At 36.4% G+C, this 17,935-nt stretch overlaps 1 protein-coding gene across 8 annotated transcripts in view; it reads left to right on the forward strand.

Moving 5' to 3' along the window:
* Positions 1-17,935, forward strand: part of TBC1D5 (TBC1 domain family member 5) — a 548,696-nt gene that overhangs the window by 129,944 nt on the left and 400,817 nt on the right. For 6 of the 8 annotated variants that reach the window (XM_049710184.1, XM_049710183.1, XM_049710187.1 and 3 more), the window contains one exon: positions 466-668. The exons of 1 other annotated variant lie outside the window; for it this stretch is intronic. The gene's annotated coding sequence lies outside the window, so the exon portion shown is untranslated. The remainder of the gene's footprint in view (positions 1-465; positions 669-17,935) is intronic. One more of the 8 variants, XM_049710185.1, reaches the window with a different exon arrangement.

The raw sequence follows: 17,935 nt of genomic DNA on the forward strand, positions 1-17,935 counted from the left end.
TGTATTCTAATTTTATGTTTTATTTATGCTTTGGAATTCATTTTCAGTGGAATTTTTTTCACATTTGTTTGCAAATGTCAGATTCCCATTTTTTATTTTATGTGATTTTAATACTTGATATTAGTTTACTATTGTGTTAGTAGTGTATTTCTTATTTGAACACTTTTATTTCATTTCAGTGAAACAAAGTGATAACAGGTGATTTGTTTTATATTGAGGTGTTTTAGTTTTTTTTTTTTATTATAATGCTTTTTATTGTAGGCATTTTAAAGTGAGTTTCTTCTAGGAGCTAAAATAGATAATTGAAAGAGTGATTAAAGAATAAGCTAACATTTGTCCCCTAAGAGCCAAAAATATTATGACATAAACTTTTTCAGCTTGCTTTTTGCATTGATGGCTTTGGTTTAGGGTTCCTTTGCTTAGGGAGAGGATATTTGAAGCTATTTTATTTATTTATTTTTCTAGGTATTTGCTGTTTTTCCTGCAGCTCAGTTGAGGGATAACTCAGCTGATCTCTATTTCTTGACTCTTTAGTTCCGATTGGCCAACCAAGACTTTTATTTGGCAAACTCTGTTGTACAGAACCTGACATCATCTATGACCCATAACAAGAGCACGCGTTTTCAAGTGTCAATTAGATTTGTGGATCAATAAGGTTTTCTTGAAAGGTAAGTGTATATTTATTCAAAACGTACATTTAAAAATTCAGTACTATCATCAGCTGTCTTAGTCTGTTTGGGCTTTTGTAACAAAAATCCTATAGACTGGGTGACTTATAAATAACAAAAATTTATTTTTCACTGTTTTGGAGGCTAGGAAGTCTAAGATCAAGGTGCCAGCAAATTTGGTGTCTGGTGAGGACCCACTGGTTCATAGATGGATGTCTTCTTGCTGTGTCTTCACTTGGTGGAAGGAATGAGAGAGCTCTCTAGGGTCTCTGTTTATAAGGGCACTAATCCCATTCATGAGGGCTCCACCCTCATGACCTAATCGCTTCCCAAAGGCCTCACTCCTAATACCATTACACTTGGAATTAAGATTTCAGCATATGAGTTTTGGGGGGTGATAAACATTCATTTCATAATAATACCCTCACTATAGTTACAGTAATGTGTTTTATATATTTGTGTGCAAAAACTATGTGTGGGTGTGTATGTGTGTGTTTATATACTGCTGCCAGGTTTAGATTGCAGCCTCTTTAAGGGAATAATGTTGCCCTCTAGCACAGAGTTCCCTGATCAGTTTCTTTCCACTTATATATCTACCCACCAGCTTCCAATCTGTTCCTTTCCTTCATTGTTTTCCTTCTCTTTTAATTGAGCCTGCATGAGGGCTTTAAAAATACGTTCCCACCAGCAGACTTTTAGCACTTTTCTTACTGAATACTTTTTGTTCCATATTTCTTTTCCTTCCCTTTTTGTCTTTCCTTCTTTCCTACCTTCCTACCTTCTTACCTCCCAACATTCATTAAATATGTTGGAGTTGTGAAATTAGAATGATTGAACTTAGCATTGAAGGTATCTCAGATAGGTAGCATTCACATTTTTTTTTTAACCACAACCCATAGTAAGAAATAAATTTTATACTTATGAGCCATTTCCCACAGGTATAAATGCACAAATGAAACAAACAAGAGTTAAAACCATTCTACCCTGGCTACCTTGAATGTATGCTGTGCTCTATTCTATTATATTTTTTGGGGGGTATATTTAATATATGCTGATACCCATAATTAAATTTACTTCCCTATCCAATAGTGGATCACCTTTGCAATTTCTGAAGTCATACTTTAGATCACTTGTATGTTTGCTCATGACTGACTTGTAGGGAAAATAAATGGAATCAGGCAGTTTGTTTTCTGTTTCAGTCAAGCTGCCTTTTCTTCTGCCTCCCCTGTGCTTCTCATTTCTGTCGATTCATTACAAGTTATCAAATAACTTGGGGAAAGAACTGTGTAACTGCTGGGAAATACTAGAGCACTTATAGGTTCTTCTGTAGTAACAACATAGATACCAAAGGTCATATCTCAAAATATAAAAGGAAGATAAATCTTTGATAAAATCATTCCTTTGTAGTAAGGTATATATTTCTTTATTCTCTTCTTGTTCTTTCTGTCTGTGTAAATTGTATGTGCATGCTAATGCTCTCAAATCATTCTTGGTTTAAAACATTTTAAACTTCCAAAGCCTTTTATATCAGCTTAGAATAACAGATTTTTCCCCAAAGTGGTCTATTCTAGTGCTCCTTCCCATTTCGTTTAACATTTTTATCCTTTTAATAAGTTGCAAACATTTAAAAATTGTGAATGTAATATATTTTATTAGAAAGTTTGGTATATACAGAAAAGTAAAAAGAAAATAAAAATTATCCCTAATCCAATGCAGCTAAAGCAGTTCTAAGAGGAAAGTTCATTGCCACAAACACCTACATTAAGAAAGGAAAGCTCAAGGTGTCTACTCTCGTCACTTTTATTCAACATAGTTTTGGAAGTTCTAGCCTCAGCAGTCAGAGAAGAAAAAGAAATAAAAGGAATCCAAATTAGAAAGGAAGTAAAACTGTCACTGTTTGCAGATGACATGATCGTATACATAGGATATCCTAAAGACGCCACCAGAAAACTGCTAGAGCTCATCAGTGAATTTGGTAAAGTTGCAGGATACAAAATTAACGTACAGAAATCTGTTGCATTCCTGTACACTAACAATGAACTATCAGAGAGAGAAATTAAGGAAACAATCCCATTTACCATCTCATCAGAAACAGTAAAATACCTAGGAACAAACCTAACTAAGGAGGTAAAAGACCTGTACTCAGAAAACTATCAATATGAGATACTAATGAAAGAAATTGACAGCTACACAAACAGATGGAAAGATGTATCATGTTCTTGGATTGGAAGAATTAATATTGTTAAATGACCATACTACCACAGGTGATCTTACAGATTCAGTGCAGTCCCTATCAAAATACCAGTGGCGTTTTTCACAGAACTAGAACAAATAATTTTAAAATTGGTATGGAGACACCAAAGACCCCAAATAGCCAAAGCAAATTTGAGAAAGAAGCAACGAGCTGGAGGAATCATGTGTCCTGACTTTAGACTATACTACAAAGCTTTGATAATTAAGAAAGACTCATACATCAATGGAACAGAATAGAGAGCCCAGAAATAAACCCACGTACTTATGGTCAGTTAATCTACGACAAAGGAGGCACAAATGTACTATGGAGAAAAGAGAGTCTCTTCAATAAGCGGTACTGGGAAAACTGGACAGCAACATGTGAAAGAATGAAATTAGAACATTCTCTAATACCACATACAAAAATAAACTCAAAATGGATTAAAGACCTAAATGTAAGACTGGATATTATAAAACTCCTAGAGGAAAACATAGGCAGAACACTCTGACATAAATTGCAGCAATATTTTTTTGGATCCATCTCCTAAAGCAAAGGAAAGAAAAGCAAAAATCAACATACAGGATCTAATTAAGCTTAAAAGTTTTTGCACAGCAAAGGAAGCCATCAACAAAATGAAAAGACAACTTACTGAATGGGAGAAGATATTTGCAAATGACATGACCAATAATGGGTTAATATCCAACATATATACATAGCTCATACAACTCAACATCAAAAAAACAACCTGATTAGATAATGGGCAGATGAACTGAATAGACATTTTTCCAAAGAGGAAATGCAGATGGCCAACAGGCACATGAAAAGATGCTCAACATCACTAATAATCAGGGAAATGCAAATCAAAACCACAATAAGGTATCATTTCGCACCTGTCAGAATGGCTGTCATCAAAAAGAATACAAATAACAAATGTTGGCAAAGATGTGGAGGAAAGGGAACCCTTGTACACTGTTGGTGAGAATGTAAATTTGTGCGAACACTGTGGAAAACAGTTTGGAGGTTTCTCAAAAAATTAAAAAAAAAGAACTATCACATGGCTCAGCAGTTCCACTCCTGGGTGTGTATTTAAACAAAACAAAAACACTATATCAAAAAGATACATGCACCGAGTGTTCATTGCAACATTATTTACACTTGCCAGGGTATGGAAGCAACTCAAGTGTCCCTCAACAGATGAATGGATAAAGAAGATATTTTGTGTGTGTACACACACACACACACACACACACACACACACACACACACACACACACTGGAATACTACTTAAAAAATGATAAAATTTGCCATTTGCAGCAACATGGATGGACTTGGAGGGCATTATGCTAAGTGAAATAAGTCAGAGAAAGACAAATATTGTTAGGCACTACTTACATGTGGAATCTAAAAAATACAACAAAATTAGTGAGTAAAACAAAAAAGAAGCAGACTCACAGATATAAAGAACAAACTAGTGTTTACCGGCTGGGAGAGGGAAGGGAGAAGGGGCAATATAGGGGTGGGGATAAAAAGGATTATTATAGGATTATATGAAATCATGTGTGTTAAACTTTTGAAAATTGTAAAGCACTATAAAAACTGAGGAACCTTTCATTCAATGGAAAAAAGAAAAAACACACACTTAAAAAAAAGGAAAAGAAAGCCTAAGTAAATAACCTAAAATTACATCTCAAGAAATGAAAAAAGAACAAACTAAGCATAAAATTAGTAGAAGAATAGAACAAAACAAAAAGCACAAATAAATGAAGTAGAGATTAAAATAACAGCAGAAAATATCAAAGAAACCAAAGCTATTTTTTTTGAAAAACATAAAGTAGACAAAACTTTAGCTAGATAGCCAAAGGGCAGGGTGGAAAAAAACTGACACCACTGAAATACAGAGGTTCATAAGAAACTGCTGTGAAGTTATTCACCAACAAATTGGACAACCTAGAAGAAATGGTTGAATTTCTAGAAATATACAACCTATCAGTCATGAAGAAAGAGAAAATCTGAATAGTCCAATAGTAAGGAGATAGAATCAGTAATCCAAAACTTCCCAGCAAAGTCCTGTACCAGATGGCTTCACTGGTGAATTCTACCAAACATTTAAAGTAGAATTAATGTCAAACCTTCTCAAACTCCCCCCAAAAATAGAAGAGGAGGGAACACGTCTGTTTTATCAGGCGAGCATTACCCTGATACCAAAACCAGGCATGGACACTACAAGAAAAGAAAATTACACACCAGTATTCCTGATGAACACAGATGCAGAAATCCTCAACAAACTATATTGAACCAAATTCAACAGCACATTAAAAGGATCACACACCATGATCAAGTGGGATTTTTTCCAGGGATACAAGTATGGTTCATTATCCACAAATCAATGTGATACACCACATTGATAAAATAAAGGATAAAAAGCATGTGATCATCTCAGTAGATGCAGAAAGAGCATTTGACAAAATTCAACATCATGGTATGAACTTTCAACAAACTGGGTATAGAGGGAATATATTAATAAAGACCACATATGAGAAACCCATAGCTAGCATCATACTTTATGGTGACAAGCTGAAAGCTTTTTCTCTAAGATCAGGAATATGACAAGAATGCCCAAACTTGTTGCCCCGCCCCCAACAAGAACCTGAGTGTTATTTTCTTGGGCTATTTATCAGGGTTGTTTTTTGCAGTGAGTAACCATGAGAAACAAGATGGTGTTTCCCATATTCAAAGAAGCAATCTCACCAATTTTATTTGACATAGTCCTGGAAGTTCCAGCCAAAGCAATCAAACAACCGACAACAAAAAACAAAACAAAACAAAACAAAAGAACCCCCAAAGTATTCAGATCAGAAAGGAAGAAATAAAACAGAGGTATGATATTAGATGTAGAAAACTCCACCAAAAAAACTGCCACAATTAATAAACATTCAGTAAATTTGCAGGATACACAATCAATATATAAAAATCTGTTGCATTTCTATACACTAACAATGAACTATCAGAAAGAGAAATTAAGGAAACAGTCCCATTTACAATTGCATCAAAAAGAATAAAACTCAGGAATAACTTTAACCAAGGAGGTGAAAGATATGTATACTGAATATTTTAAGACATTGATGAAAGAAATTGAAGTAGACACAAATAAATAGAAAAATAGTCTGTGCTCATGGATTGGAAGAATTGATATTGTTAAAATGTTCATACTACCCAAAGCAATCTACAGATTCAATGAAATCTCTGTCAGAAGCCCAATGGCATTTTTCACATAAATAGTAAAAGCTATCCTAAAATTTGTATGGAACCACAAAATACCCTGAATAGCCAAAGCACTCTTGAGAAAGAAGAACAAAGCTGAAGGCATCATACTTCTTGATTTCAAATTATATTACAAAGGTATGTAATCTAACCAGTATGGTATTAGCATAAAAACAGACATAGAGACTAATGGAAAAGAATTGCAAGCCCAGAAATAAACCACACGTAGATGGTCAATTAATTTATAGCAAAAGATCTAAGAATCTTCACTGGGGAAAGGATAGTCTCTTTTAATAAACAGTGTTGGGAAAATTGGACAGCCACAGGCAAAAGAATGAAATTGGACCGCTATCTTACACAATACACAAAAATTAACTCCAGAAGACTTGAACAGAAAACCTTGACCATAAAAGCTCCTAGAAGCAGATGTGGTAAGGTGCTTGACATTGGTCCTGGCAATGCTTTTTTGTTTTTTAAATTAGACACCAAAAGCAGAGGCAAAAAAAAGCGTAAATCAGTAAGTGGGCAGGAGTACATCAAAGTAAAAAGCAACACAGTATACACTTTAAATATCTTACATTTTATTATATTGAGGTCAGTTGTACATCAGTAGAGCTGAAAAAATAAAAGATAAAAATAATGTAAAAAAGAAACAAGCAAAAAATCCCTACTCCTATCTTCTGGTGATGAACTGATGTAATAGATGAAAAATATAACATTTAAAAAATTTTTACTTGGATTTAACATAGGGGAAAAAATGAAATGAAACTTAAATGATTAGTGAATCTGAGATAAATGTTCCTTCAAAATCATAAATATTTGATCCAAAGAGCCTTCCAATATGAAAGAAGATTATGGAAATCTTTAAATACTCTGGAAATAAGAAAATATGAAAAGACTGATCTAAAAGTAGAATATCTATTTTTTAGAATAATTTATTGAGGTGAAATTTATGTAACATAAAATTAAGTGAATAATTCAGTAGAACCCACCACCTCTCTCTAGTGGCACACATTTCCATCACTCCAAGGTAGAACGCCTTACTTTTTAAACAGTTTCTCCTCATTCTGACCTCCTCCCAACTCCTGGTATCCATCAGTTTGTATTGTCTCTAAGGATTTATCTGTTTTGAATATTTCATATAAATGGAATCATATAGTACGTGACCTTTTATGTCTGGCTTCTTTCACTTGTAGTACTGTTTTCAGGGTTCATCCATATTGTAGCATGTGTCAGTACTTTATGCATTTTCACAGCTGAGTAATATTCCATTGTATATATAATTGTTTGGTTTGCTTCCACCTTTTGGCTCTTGTGAGTAGTGCTTCGGTGGATTTAGGTGCACATGTTCTTATTTGAGCACCTGTTTTCAGTTCTGTTAGGTATATACCTAGGAGTATAATTGCTGAGTCATGTTATAATTTTTTATTTACCTTTTTGAGGAACCACCAAGTTGTTTTCCACAGTGGCTGTAGCCTTTTATATTCCCACCAGCAATGTGTGAGGGTTCCAGTTTCTCCACATGTTGTCAAAACTTGTTATTTTCCATTTTTTTGATAATCAGAATATGATAGTAATAAATGACTTTCAGCAAAGTAACATTGTAGAGGGGTGATTATATTCATTATTTCTAGTATAGTGATTATATATCAATTCAGAGTATCACTTAATTCTGTGTTCCGTGCAGAATTAACTGACCAGTAGAAATTGTTTTCCAGAACAAAAGATTTCTTAGTTTTCTTCATCTTCTCAAAAATACTGTATTTTGCTTCATATTTATACCATTTTTTTCCCCTGCATGTGTGTATAGTTCTTTGTTTTTACCAGAGTTTTAAATTACCATTCTTTTTGCTTAATGCTCATAGGAGGTCTATGTCTCTCCATTTATGGATAGCACACCACAGCTGTACTTTTAGGCTTTAAAATGTATGATTTTAAATCACAAAATAAATTTTTGTTAGGTTATCTACTGTCTTGTTGAAGAAATACATCACTTAACCTGGACCTCCTGTTTTAGTATGGACCAGAGCTTCGTTGGCCTTTTGCGGAACTGTTACACTCCGATTTCTTTTCTTTATATTTCTGGGTTAGTTCTAATGATTCTTGTGTCCCATTGTCACAATTTAAATAAATTTTCAGAAGGTTGAATGGTGAAAGATGAATTTTCTGAGTTATGCATATTAGAAAATATTTTTATTCTCACAGTTGATTGATAATTTATCTGGGTATATATTAGTATTTCTAGATTTAAAATAATGTTCCTCAGAACTTTGAAGACTTTGCTCAGTTTGTTTCTAACATCCATTATTCCTCCTGAGAAATTTGAAGCCAGTCTTACTCATTGAAGAGTTTCCTAGGAGATATTAACAGTGAAAACAAAATAGAGAAAAATGTATGATTTGATTATGCTTGCTTTTTAGGGTAGAGAGGTTGACAAGAAGCAAGATAAATAAGTAAAATATGTAGTCAGTTAGATAGTGAGGCTATAAAGGAAAATAAAGCAAGGAGGGGAGGATAGAGAGTTAATAGCATAGGGGGACTGATGGAAATTGTAAATAGGGTGGTCAGGGAGTACCTCCCTGAGAACGGAACACTTTAGTAAATGTCAGATGGAGGTGACGGAGTGAGCACCTCAAGCAGAGCGAACAAGTAGTACAAAGGCCCTGATGTAGGAATATTACTGATGTGTTCAAGGAACAACAGAGGGGTCAGTGTGGCTGCGGCAATGTGAGGAGAGAGTAGTAGGGATTAAATTAGAGAGATAACTGGGAATCTAGTCTTTTAGAGAGGTGCATTTGGCTTTTATTCTGAATGAGATGGGAAGTTATTGGCAAGTAAGTATCAACATCTGATGTATAGTTTAAAAGAATTACTCTGCCTGGTTGAGAAAGGATTGTAGAGGGAGCAAGGGCAGAAGCAGAGGGACCATGTAGAAGGTTAGAGGTGAGAGGTAATTGTGGTTTGAACAACAGGATTTGCTGATGGATTGGATTTGAGTTATGAGTGAAGGCGGGGAGTCAAATACGCCTCTGGTAATGTTTTTGGTCTGAATAACTAGGAAGATAAGAGTTGTATTTAATGAAGAAGGGGAAGCTTATAAAAGGAGAAGGTCAGGGGTTTGGTTCTGGACATGCTAAGTTGAAGATATTTATTAGACATTTAAGTGGAGAGGTCAAGGAGACAGATACTATCCCAGAGTTCAGGGGAAAGGTCCGAGATGAAGGAAAAGCTGTGAAAGTTATCAATTGTGGATGGTATTTTTAAAGGGGTAATATTGATGCAATCCAGTAGATACAGCTAGAGGCAACTGAAGGCCCCAGCTTTGGGGCCCTTTACATCTAAGGGTCAGGAGAAGAGGAATTAGTTGAGGAGGCCAGGGAAGGAAAACCGAGCTAGGTAAAAGGAAAACTTCTTTGGCTTTCTAAATATCTGTCCAGCTCAGGAAGCTAAGTGATGTAAATGTGCCAAGGAAGGGGAATGATCATCCGTGGCACATGTTGCTGAAATGTGAAGTTTTACATGAGCTGTGAATTGATTGTTGGATTTAGCAGTGGGAGGTCATTGGTGACTTTGAGAAGAGCAGTTTCAGTGGAGGACAGAAATCACACTGGAGTGGGTTCAGGGTGGAGTGGGTTCAGGGTGGAGTGGGAGGAGAAACATGTGGCAACTGAAGGGGGAAAGTTGGTCAAGAGACAATTTTTTTTTTTTTTTTTTTGAGTAGAAGAGAAGCAGCATACATCAATATTGAGAATGCCCCAATAAAGAGGAATAAACTGATGATACAGGAAAGCGTAGTGAATTGCTGAAGCAAGGCGCACAAGTGGAGAGACTGGCCTTAGGTAGGAGCATGGGTGGTTTATCCTTAATAATAGGAAGGCAGGCAGCACACACAGGCACAGATCCATCTGTAAAAGTCTTCGGTCAAGCTTTGTGTTACTTCCGGGATATGTCACATACCAGAAGCGTCACGACTAGCTGCCTCCCACTTCTTTAGGCTTGTCCTGTTCAGTTTACCGCTTTGTGATTTTTATTGTAGTAACGTAGGTGAATGGTGGTTTCCAGTTTAGGAATTTTGTACTTTAAAAAATTCTGTTACTATAATGAAGACATACAACAAGCATTTATGAAGGATGCACCTCTTGAAGTTTTTGAAAAATCTCAAATGTGTAAATATTTCTGGAGTGTGTTCTAGAGAACCACCAAGCTACATTAGGATCAGAAGCAGAAATGCTTTCTCACTCCAGCCTTGGGCAGCTTGTGGTTCAAATTCACTTATCAGAAAAATGATAAATTACTTCGTGTCCTGGATTGCTTGAACAAGTGTGAAATCATGAATGTAAAAATCTACGAATGCCTGGAGTCTGTTGTGCTCCTTCTGACTCATATTTCTCCCAGTCACCTCAGCGCAGGAGCACACTTGATAAATACGGGATACAGTGATAGCGTTAGAGTTCCAGCATTTTCTTCCTGGTGTAAGGTGATCCCTGGGATCACTCTCATGTGTTTCTGAAATGGAATAATGTTGCTCTTCGTACCCATTCTTGCTCAAGTTCCCAGTTCTCGATAGTGATACAGCTTCCCCGCTGGCTGTAGAAACTGCTTATGTTGTCTTGGGACATGATTCAAGCAGCGTGTTTGCTGTGCTTCAGTACTGTAGAGTTTAAGAAGGATAACAGGTGGGAAAGGAATTAGGTGACCCTTGAACAAGACAGGTTTGAACTGCATAGGTCCGTCTATACGTGGATTTTTTCAATATAAATATAGTAAATACTGTAGTAGTACACGGTCCATGGTTGGTTGAATCTGCAAATGCCTAGCAACCTTGGATACAGACAGCCAACTGTAAATTATATTTGAACTAATCCTTGCATTATTCAAGGATCAGTTGCAATTGTGAGACCAAAAAACTGACTAGCCTTGTGCTTACTTTTCCTCATAGCACCTCTAGTGGGTCCCTCTTGGGTTTAAATAACTAATTTTTATTATTTGCAGACCCTGCCTTTTCCTAAAACCTGGCACAAGTTCCTTGGTCACTGGACTGGAAGACATTTTTGAGTAATATCTCCTTTATATCCGTACATGCACTTGTCTTCCTAGGACACATTTACTGAGAGTCAGTATATTTGGTTTACTGTCAGCTTACTTAGTTCTCCGTCTTTGGAAGCACCAACTCTTATGGAGGTAATAATTAGAAATAAGATGACTTCTGCTTCTTATAACTTTATTCTGATTCCCTCTAAAGGCAGGGTCTAGCTTATTGCGTTCCCCTTTAAGCAAGAATGAAAGTTCTCTCTTTTTCTTTGGTATGTGCCCACATTATATCATGGTCTAACATGTGACATATAACTGTTATTTGTGGTGAGGCCACCCAGTACATCACGGGCTAACTCTGAGAAGGGTCTTTGGCGAGTTCTCCCTTTTACAGGCAAATAGTCAAGGTGTCACCCGCCACTCCTTCACCATCTTCTTAGCTGATTCCCTGTTAAATAACTTTATTATTTAACATCATTTAACTTGTCTCCTTCCCTGGGCTTCACATATACATTTAACTTGTCTCCTTCCCTGGGCTTCACATATACATTTCTCCAGTAAGCTGCCATTTTGTCATCCGGACTTGGCTTCTGTGTTTAGGTTGTTGACTTAAACCAGTTGCAGTGACTTTCCCTTTATAACACAGACTTGTTTTCAAAAATCCCAGCTATCTTATTCTGACACACTTGTGTTCCTTTGTAAGTTCCATCCGCAAACCTCCAAGTCCATCCTAATAGTTTTTCCGGGTTAAACAAAACAGTTAGCATCTCTGTGAGGTTTTATGCTAGTGGCATATTTTGAGTAACACTTAAGAATGGTTCTTCCTAAATATTTTTCATTCAATTAAAACATTTTAAGTGGAGAAGATCTTTGGGAGTGTCAGGAGAAGGTGAAAGGGCGATGCTCTATTTATAGACTCTAAAATGTCATCAGCTTCCAGAGTAGAATCAATTTGAATTCATCTATTCATTTGATCAACAAATATTTATTGACTGTTTACGCTATGGTGGGTACTGAGCTAACTCAAATATGTCATTTTATGATGTTTTCCTTTTTAAATTGGATGACGTAAGGAGACTCAGTTTTCTTTTTCTTTCTTTCTTTTTTGTTTTTTTTGGCCTAGTTCATTGTGAATTTTCCTAGGTTTTCAGTGTACACACGCCACACATAACTCTCACTTTTTGATAATGGAGAAACAGCCAACTCTAGATAATGAAATGTGGAAAATATGGAATCTGCTTCTCTTTCTCTCCCACTTACTCACTTTTACAAAGACTTATCGGACAGTGAACTTTATCACCACTTTCACCTCCGCTTCCTTGCGGTTCTGCTAGTCTCTGTGGTACCTGGTAGACCTGAAAGGAGCATCATGAACTGGAAGGGAGAAGTTAGATGAACACATAATTAGACAAACAGAAAAGGGGTCCGTTATACGTGAGAGGTCACTGTATTTCTATTTTACGTAGAAGTCTGAAGTTTTTACTTTAGGTTATTCCCGCTTAGGAATACTTTAAAAGTAGGCCGTGAACAGCTAACCCATTTAAAGGGGATTTTTAAAATCTTTAATATGTAACGATTTGACCATTACGATGCTAACATTTTAATATTGTGACAAAATAAGTTTTCTGCTATTAAAAATATGTTTTAAAAATTTTATAAATGCTTAAGAGTTACTTAATTTCTTCAGTGTTTAGGGAATATTGACTGAAGATATCTTGAAAGCCTAAATTACTTGGAATATATTTGAAACCTCTCTTCTCATGTACTTATCTTCAACATATTTTTGGGTCATTTATAGTATGGGCTTAAAGTTTGAAGTTTTACATTTTTAGTCTTATAAAGACTTATAAATATGTTTCTGTTAGTACTATTGGAACTAAATAATTTTATCCACATAATTGTCCTTCAGCTGTAGCTGTCTAGAATAAAATTTCTTGAAATAAGCAGTCATTTTCCATTTGAAATAACCATTTAGAAATGTTTTTCATCTGATAACATGTATTTTATTCTTTATAAATAGCACAGAGGAATTGAAGTATTTATGTATCTAAGGGAGGTTATCAGCTCAAGTTCAATAGTATGTTTGACATTATTAGGCTGAGGATATTTTATAATTAAAAAAATAGGTTTATTATTACTTTTGTAAAATAGGTGTACTTTTGTTATATCTTACGTGTTAATCTCATTTCGTATTGAAGTCACCAATTAAAAGGGAATTGTGTACCAGTGAGGTTCTAAAACCTTGACATTATTTTAATCTGATAACAAATGGGTTTAAGTTCATGTTCTTTCATTTGTTGGCAACAAATCTAAACCTGTATTTTTTGGATTTATGAGGATAAGTCCTGCTTTGGCAATCTTGGAGATCCTCAAGAGAATAGTTAAACAGTGATTAATCATTGTTTCTTCACTGAGTGTGCAGAAAAGAATGGAAAAGCTGCATTTCACACTTCTGAAGCAATTAATCCCCATGATCTTAGCCAGGTTTGTCTTGTAGATAAGTCGGGATACAAAACGCTACCTAATTTATCAATGTATGCATGCCATAAAGTATAAAACACACAATTTATTTCATATCATTTATAGTCAAATGTAAAAAAAGAGTGACTTTGCCATATCCAAGAGTGTTTCCTACATTACCTTCATATAAACTAAGTACCAGAGATTACAATGGGATTCCTGTTTATTGTGCACATCTGGCGCAGTCACTATGCATTTTCTCATTCACTTGCTGGCATTTTTAGTGATTGTGGCATAAATCACCTTGCTAATCAGAAACATAAGTGACGGGAAGTCATCTCCTTCTTTTGAACAATGGGAAAAAACATATGGCTTCTTAGACAGGACTTGGCTGTTATACTATTTATGTGGCATTATATTCTGTATTTAGAATTTCATATTAATTGCAGTGATTTGATTGAAGGCACTGAACACCCAGGGCTTGTGGTCAAAGTATTTGTTTTGTATCATTTTCATAACAAGTAAACAAAAAAGGGTAAAATGACATGCCTTGCATTAAAATTTTTTAAAAATAAAAACTACTCTGTGAACAGTTTTAAGATTAAGACAAATTGAAGAAAATATATTTAAAAATGTGTGGATGTTTCTATAGATGCATAGTTATAGTAATTACAAGTTAGTTTTTAATTATACCTATTTCAAGTCACTGCATAGGTAAGAATAAAAATTACTGTCCTTTAAGTGCTAAACTGTAATCGACAGTAGTTTGCTTTTCTGGAAGTACTATTATTTCAAGATGGGTTGCATTTTTGGATGAATTGTTGTTTATTAGTTGGAACCATATACTGCATATACTACAGCTAAAAGAAATTTATATGTGCAATGCAGGCTTTAAAGACCACCCTCAGTGAATTTGTTGCTGCTTGTTACAGAATGCTTAGTCTAAATTTGGAGGGTTTTTTTTTTCCTCAATAGATAACTTACTTCTCAAAAGGTAGTGAATAAAATGGCCTTTTATACTTATTTGACTTTGTAATACTTACCTTTCTATCCCTTATCACTTTCCATTTTCTTACGTGGGTGGCAGGAAAAGATTTATTTTGAACATGTAAATTTCAAATGCAAATTTATTTGTTCAGAGAACGTTATGTGTTTTAAAGTTTGTTTTCTATATTACATTTGACTATAGATTAGTGAGGTCAATTTTTAAATAAATACATCAGAACCTGTTTATTCAAATGTGTGTTATTCCATTTGAAATAGTCCCCTTGGGAAGATGTATACATAATCCATTAATCAAAGTATTTTAGCAATGCCTCTTTTTGAATTCAATGGAATTGATGTGTAGCTGCTCAAAATGGATATTTTGAAGGGAGATAAGATTCATTTTGTGTATATATGTGCTAGTATTTTTGTTTAAAATCAATCAATCATAATGGCTTGTGCTGCAGCCTGTATATATCTTGTAGATAATTGGACTCTCTGAATAGAAATAGAGTTTTAAAAAACTGCCTGAATTTTAAATAAATGGTCATATTTATCCATTTTGTTTTAGAAGTCTTTTATGTTATCGTTTCAAGGACCACCTGCAGTAGGAGTCCACAAATTGAATAAATGCAACATAAGGAGAGGTTGTTTTTCCCCCACCCTTTCGTTGCTTATTTCAAAAATGCAACCATCCAGATTCTCTAAGGGAATAGTGTGCTATTTTTTAAAATATATTTATAACTGAATTGAGGCCTTCTTTCTAGATTAAAATTATCCAGTGCTTAAAATTACCTGAAATCTACACCATACTGCCTCAATCCTTGTCCATTTTTATTTCCTTTATGCCTTCAAAGCCTCTTCCCTCTCCTTTTAAAGATCGAGCTATACTTGTTGTAAAGATTAATTTTTAAAGCATAAAATTTAAAACACACATATGTATTTCCTTTTTCTTTACGAAAATATAAAAATTCTAGGACGACTGGTTGTTAAAATCCAAAAAATAGGCAATTTATGAGACGGCTAAAAGTATCAAAATAGATAAGGAAAAATAAGAAGCTCTATTTTTAGTGACTGAAGACTTTGGAATTTGTTAGTGTTGGAGCTTTGAGGAAAATTTTCTTTCATAAAATGCTTGTGGTAAAAAGTATATTATCCTGAAGTATTTGCTTATTCATCATGTTTATAAAGCCAAGGATTTAATTTCTAAGTGTATATCAATTTTTGAATGAAATTGAACTACCAGTAATGTTGATGTTCACTGCACATTTCCTTTAAAATGTGCTTTTGTTTTCAGAGACCTTGCATTATGTTTTTTTCCTCTAGTCCATTCTTTGTCTTATTTACATTCATACTTTATTGGTACAGATTACCCTCTAATGTAGAGTCTGAATCCAGTGTGGAACTTGCAAGAAAAGTTATTGTTCTTTCTTGCCTGTGTTCTCATGGCATAAAGAATGGATCCTCGGGCTTCCCTGGTGGAGCAGTGGTTGAGAGTCCGCCTGCCAATGCAGGGGACACGGGTTTGTGCCCCAGTCCGGGAGGATCCCACATGCCGCGGAGCGGCTGGGCCCGTGAGCCATGGCCGCTGAGCCTGCGCGTCCGGAGCCTGTGCTCCGCAACGGGAGAGGCCACAACAGTGAGAGGCCCGCGTACAGCGGAAAAAAAAAAAAAAAAAAGGATGGATCCTCCCATTGTAGGGATGACTCTCTGGTGATCCCCAGCCAGGCGGCTTCTTGCTTGCTCTCCTGTCTCTGGCCGTTCTTTTCCCACCCCGGTGTCGGTCTGGAAATGCCTTTCGGAATGCCGACAGAGGAGGATGCCTTCTACTGCCCTACGTGCTGCAGGGTGGGTGATGTGACGCTGCTGGCCTAATCATCCTGGAATTCAGATAAAAAGGGTAATTTGTGAAATATTTCCCCATAAGGGAGGCTTTCATTTGTCAGTGGGCAAGCTGCTTTGAGTGACACACATAATTCAGGAATTTTAATGTAAAGTTTTTAATGGAGTATATTAAGTATGAGAAACATGGAGCACGAAAGGGCAGTGCATGTTTCAATAGTTGTGTGTTTTGTTTTAGTGTTTAAGACTCCGTCTGTGCGGCATGTCCCCAGTGTGGCCCTTGCTTGTGTCCCTTGCAGGGGTTCAGCCACATCTGGGGCGTGGCTGGCCTGCCACTAGTCTTCGATGTGTAGGAACAAAAGTGAAAATTTTTTAATGAAAAAATAAAGCGTAAAGAGCCAGACCTGGTGATGCCATCTCAGCTGTTAGAGAAGGAGCGTTTCTGAATTCAGCCCGGAGTCTGTTTTGCTTTCGGGTCTAGACCTCTCAGGCCTTGCATCAGAGACAGTGGAGATAGAAGGATACCTGGGCTGTAAGAAAAAGAAATTAAGAAAGAACAAGAGAACAAGGAGAAATATAAGATGTTTGGGGACAAGTGGCATGGTCCTTGTACCCTCTAAACTTAGAGTCCAGTAGAAAGGCATTATTTCCCCTTTTTTGCCACCATCCACTGAGTGTCTGGCATTTTACGGAGTGCACTGCACTGGCCCTGTTAGAAAGGTGGGGGAGGGGGGCTGGGTGACGGTGGTGCTGCTGGATAAAGCAGTGGCTAGCGCCCAGTGGAGGGGAAGCAGACTGCAGTGAATGGGGCCCTGTGGGTGACAGTCGCCACCGGTGATCAGCATTCCAGAGCAGAGGCAGTACCTGGGTCGGGGAACAGATGAGGCCCACCCAAGCTTAGTTTGGAGGGAATGGAACCAGCAGACCTCAGATACCACCCAGAGAGGCACAAAGAGGGGTGAATGATAGTCGTGCCCTGGGAGGTGACTGTCAGCTGACTGGTCTGGCTCATGAACGCATGTGAGACACTTCAGGATGGCTCCCAGAAATGTTCCAGGAACAAAAATATAGGAACCTGGAATCCTGCACCGTGGGTTGTATTAGTCAGAGTTCTCCAGGGAAACAGAACCAAAAGCATCTATATGTATAAAATACAGGAATTGTCTCATGCAGCTTAGGTAAGAAGTCCCCTGATCTGCCTGCGAGCTGAAGAACTAGGAAGACCTACGTTGTGTGATTCATGTTGAGTCTGAAGGCCTGAGAACTGGGGTGATGGCATGGGGAATGGGGGAGATGGACTAAATCCTGGTCCGTGTCCAAATATCTCAGCCTGAGCTAAGAGCGCGAATTTGCCCTTCCTTCACCTATTGTTCTGTTTGGGCCTTGGGTATATTGGGTGATGCCCACTCACATTGGCTTCTTAAAAACTCAGTCTGCTTTAAATGCTAATCTCTT

Source organism: Orcinus orca, chromosome 5, assembly GCF_937001465.1.
Source record: "Orcinus orca chromosome 5, mOrcOrc1.1, whole genome shotgun sequence".
Taxonomy (NCBI): Eukaryota; Metazoa; Chordata; class Mammalia; order Artiodactyla; family Delphinidae; genus Orcinus; species Orcinus orca.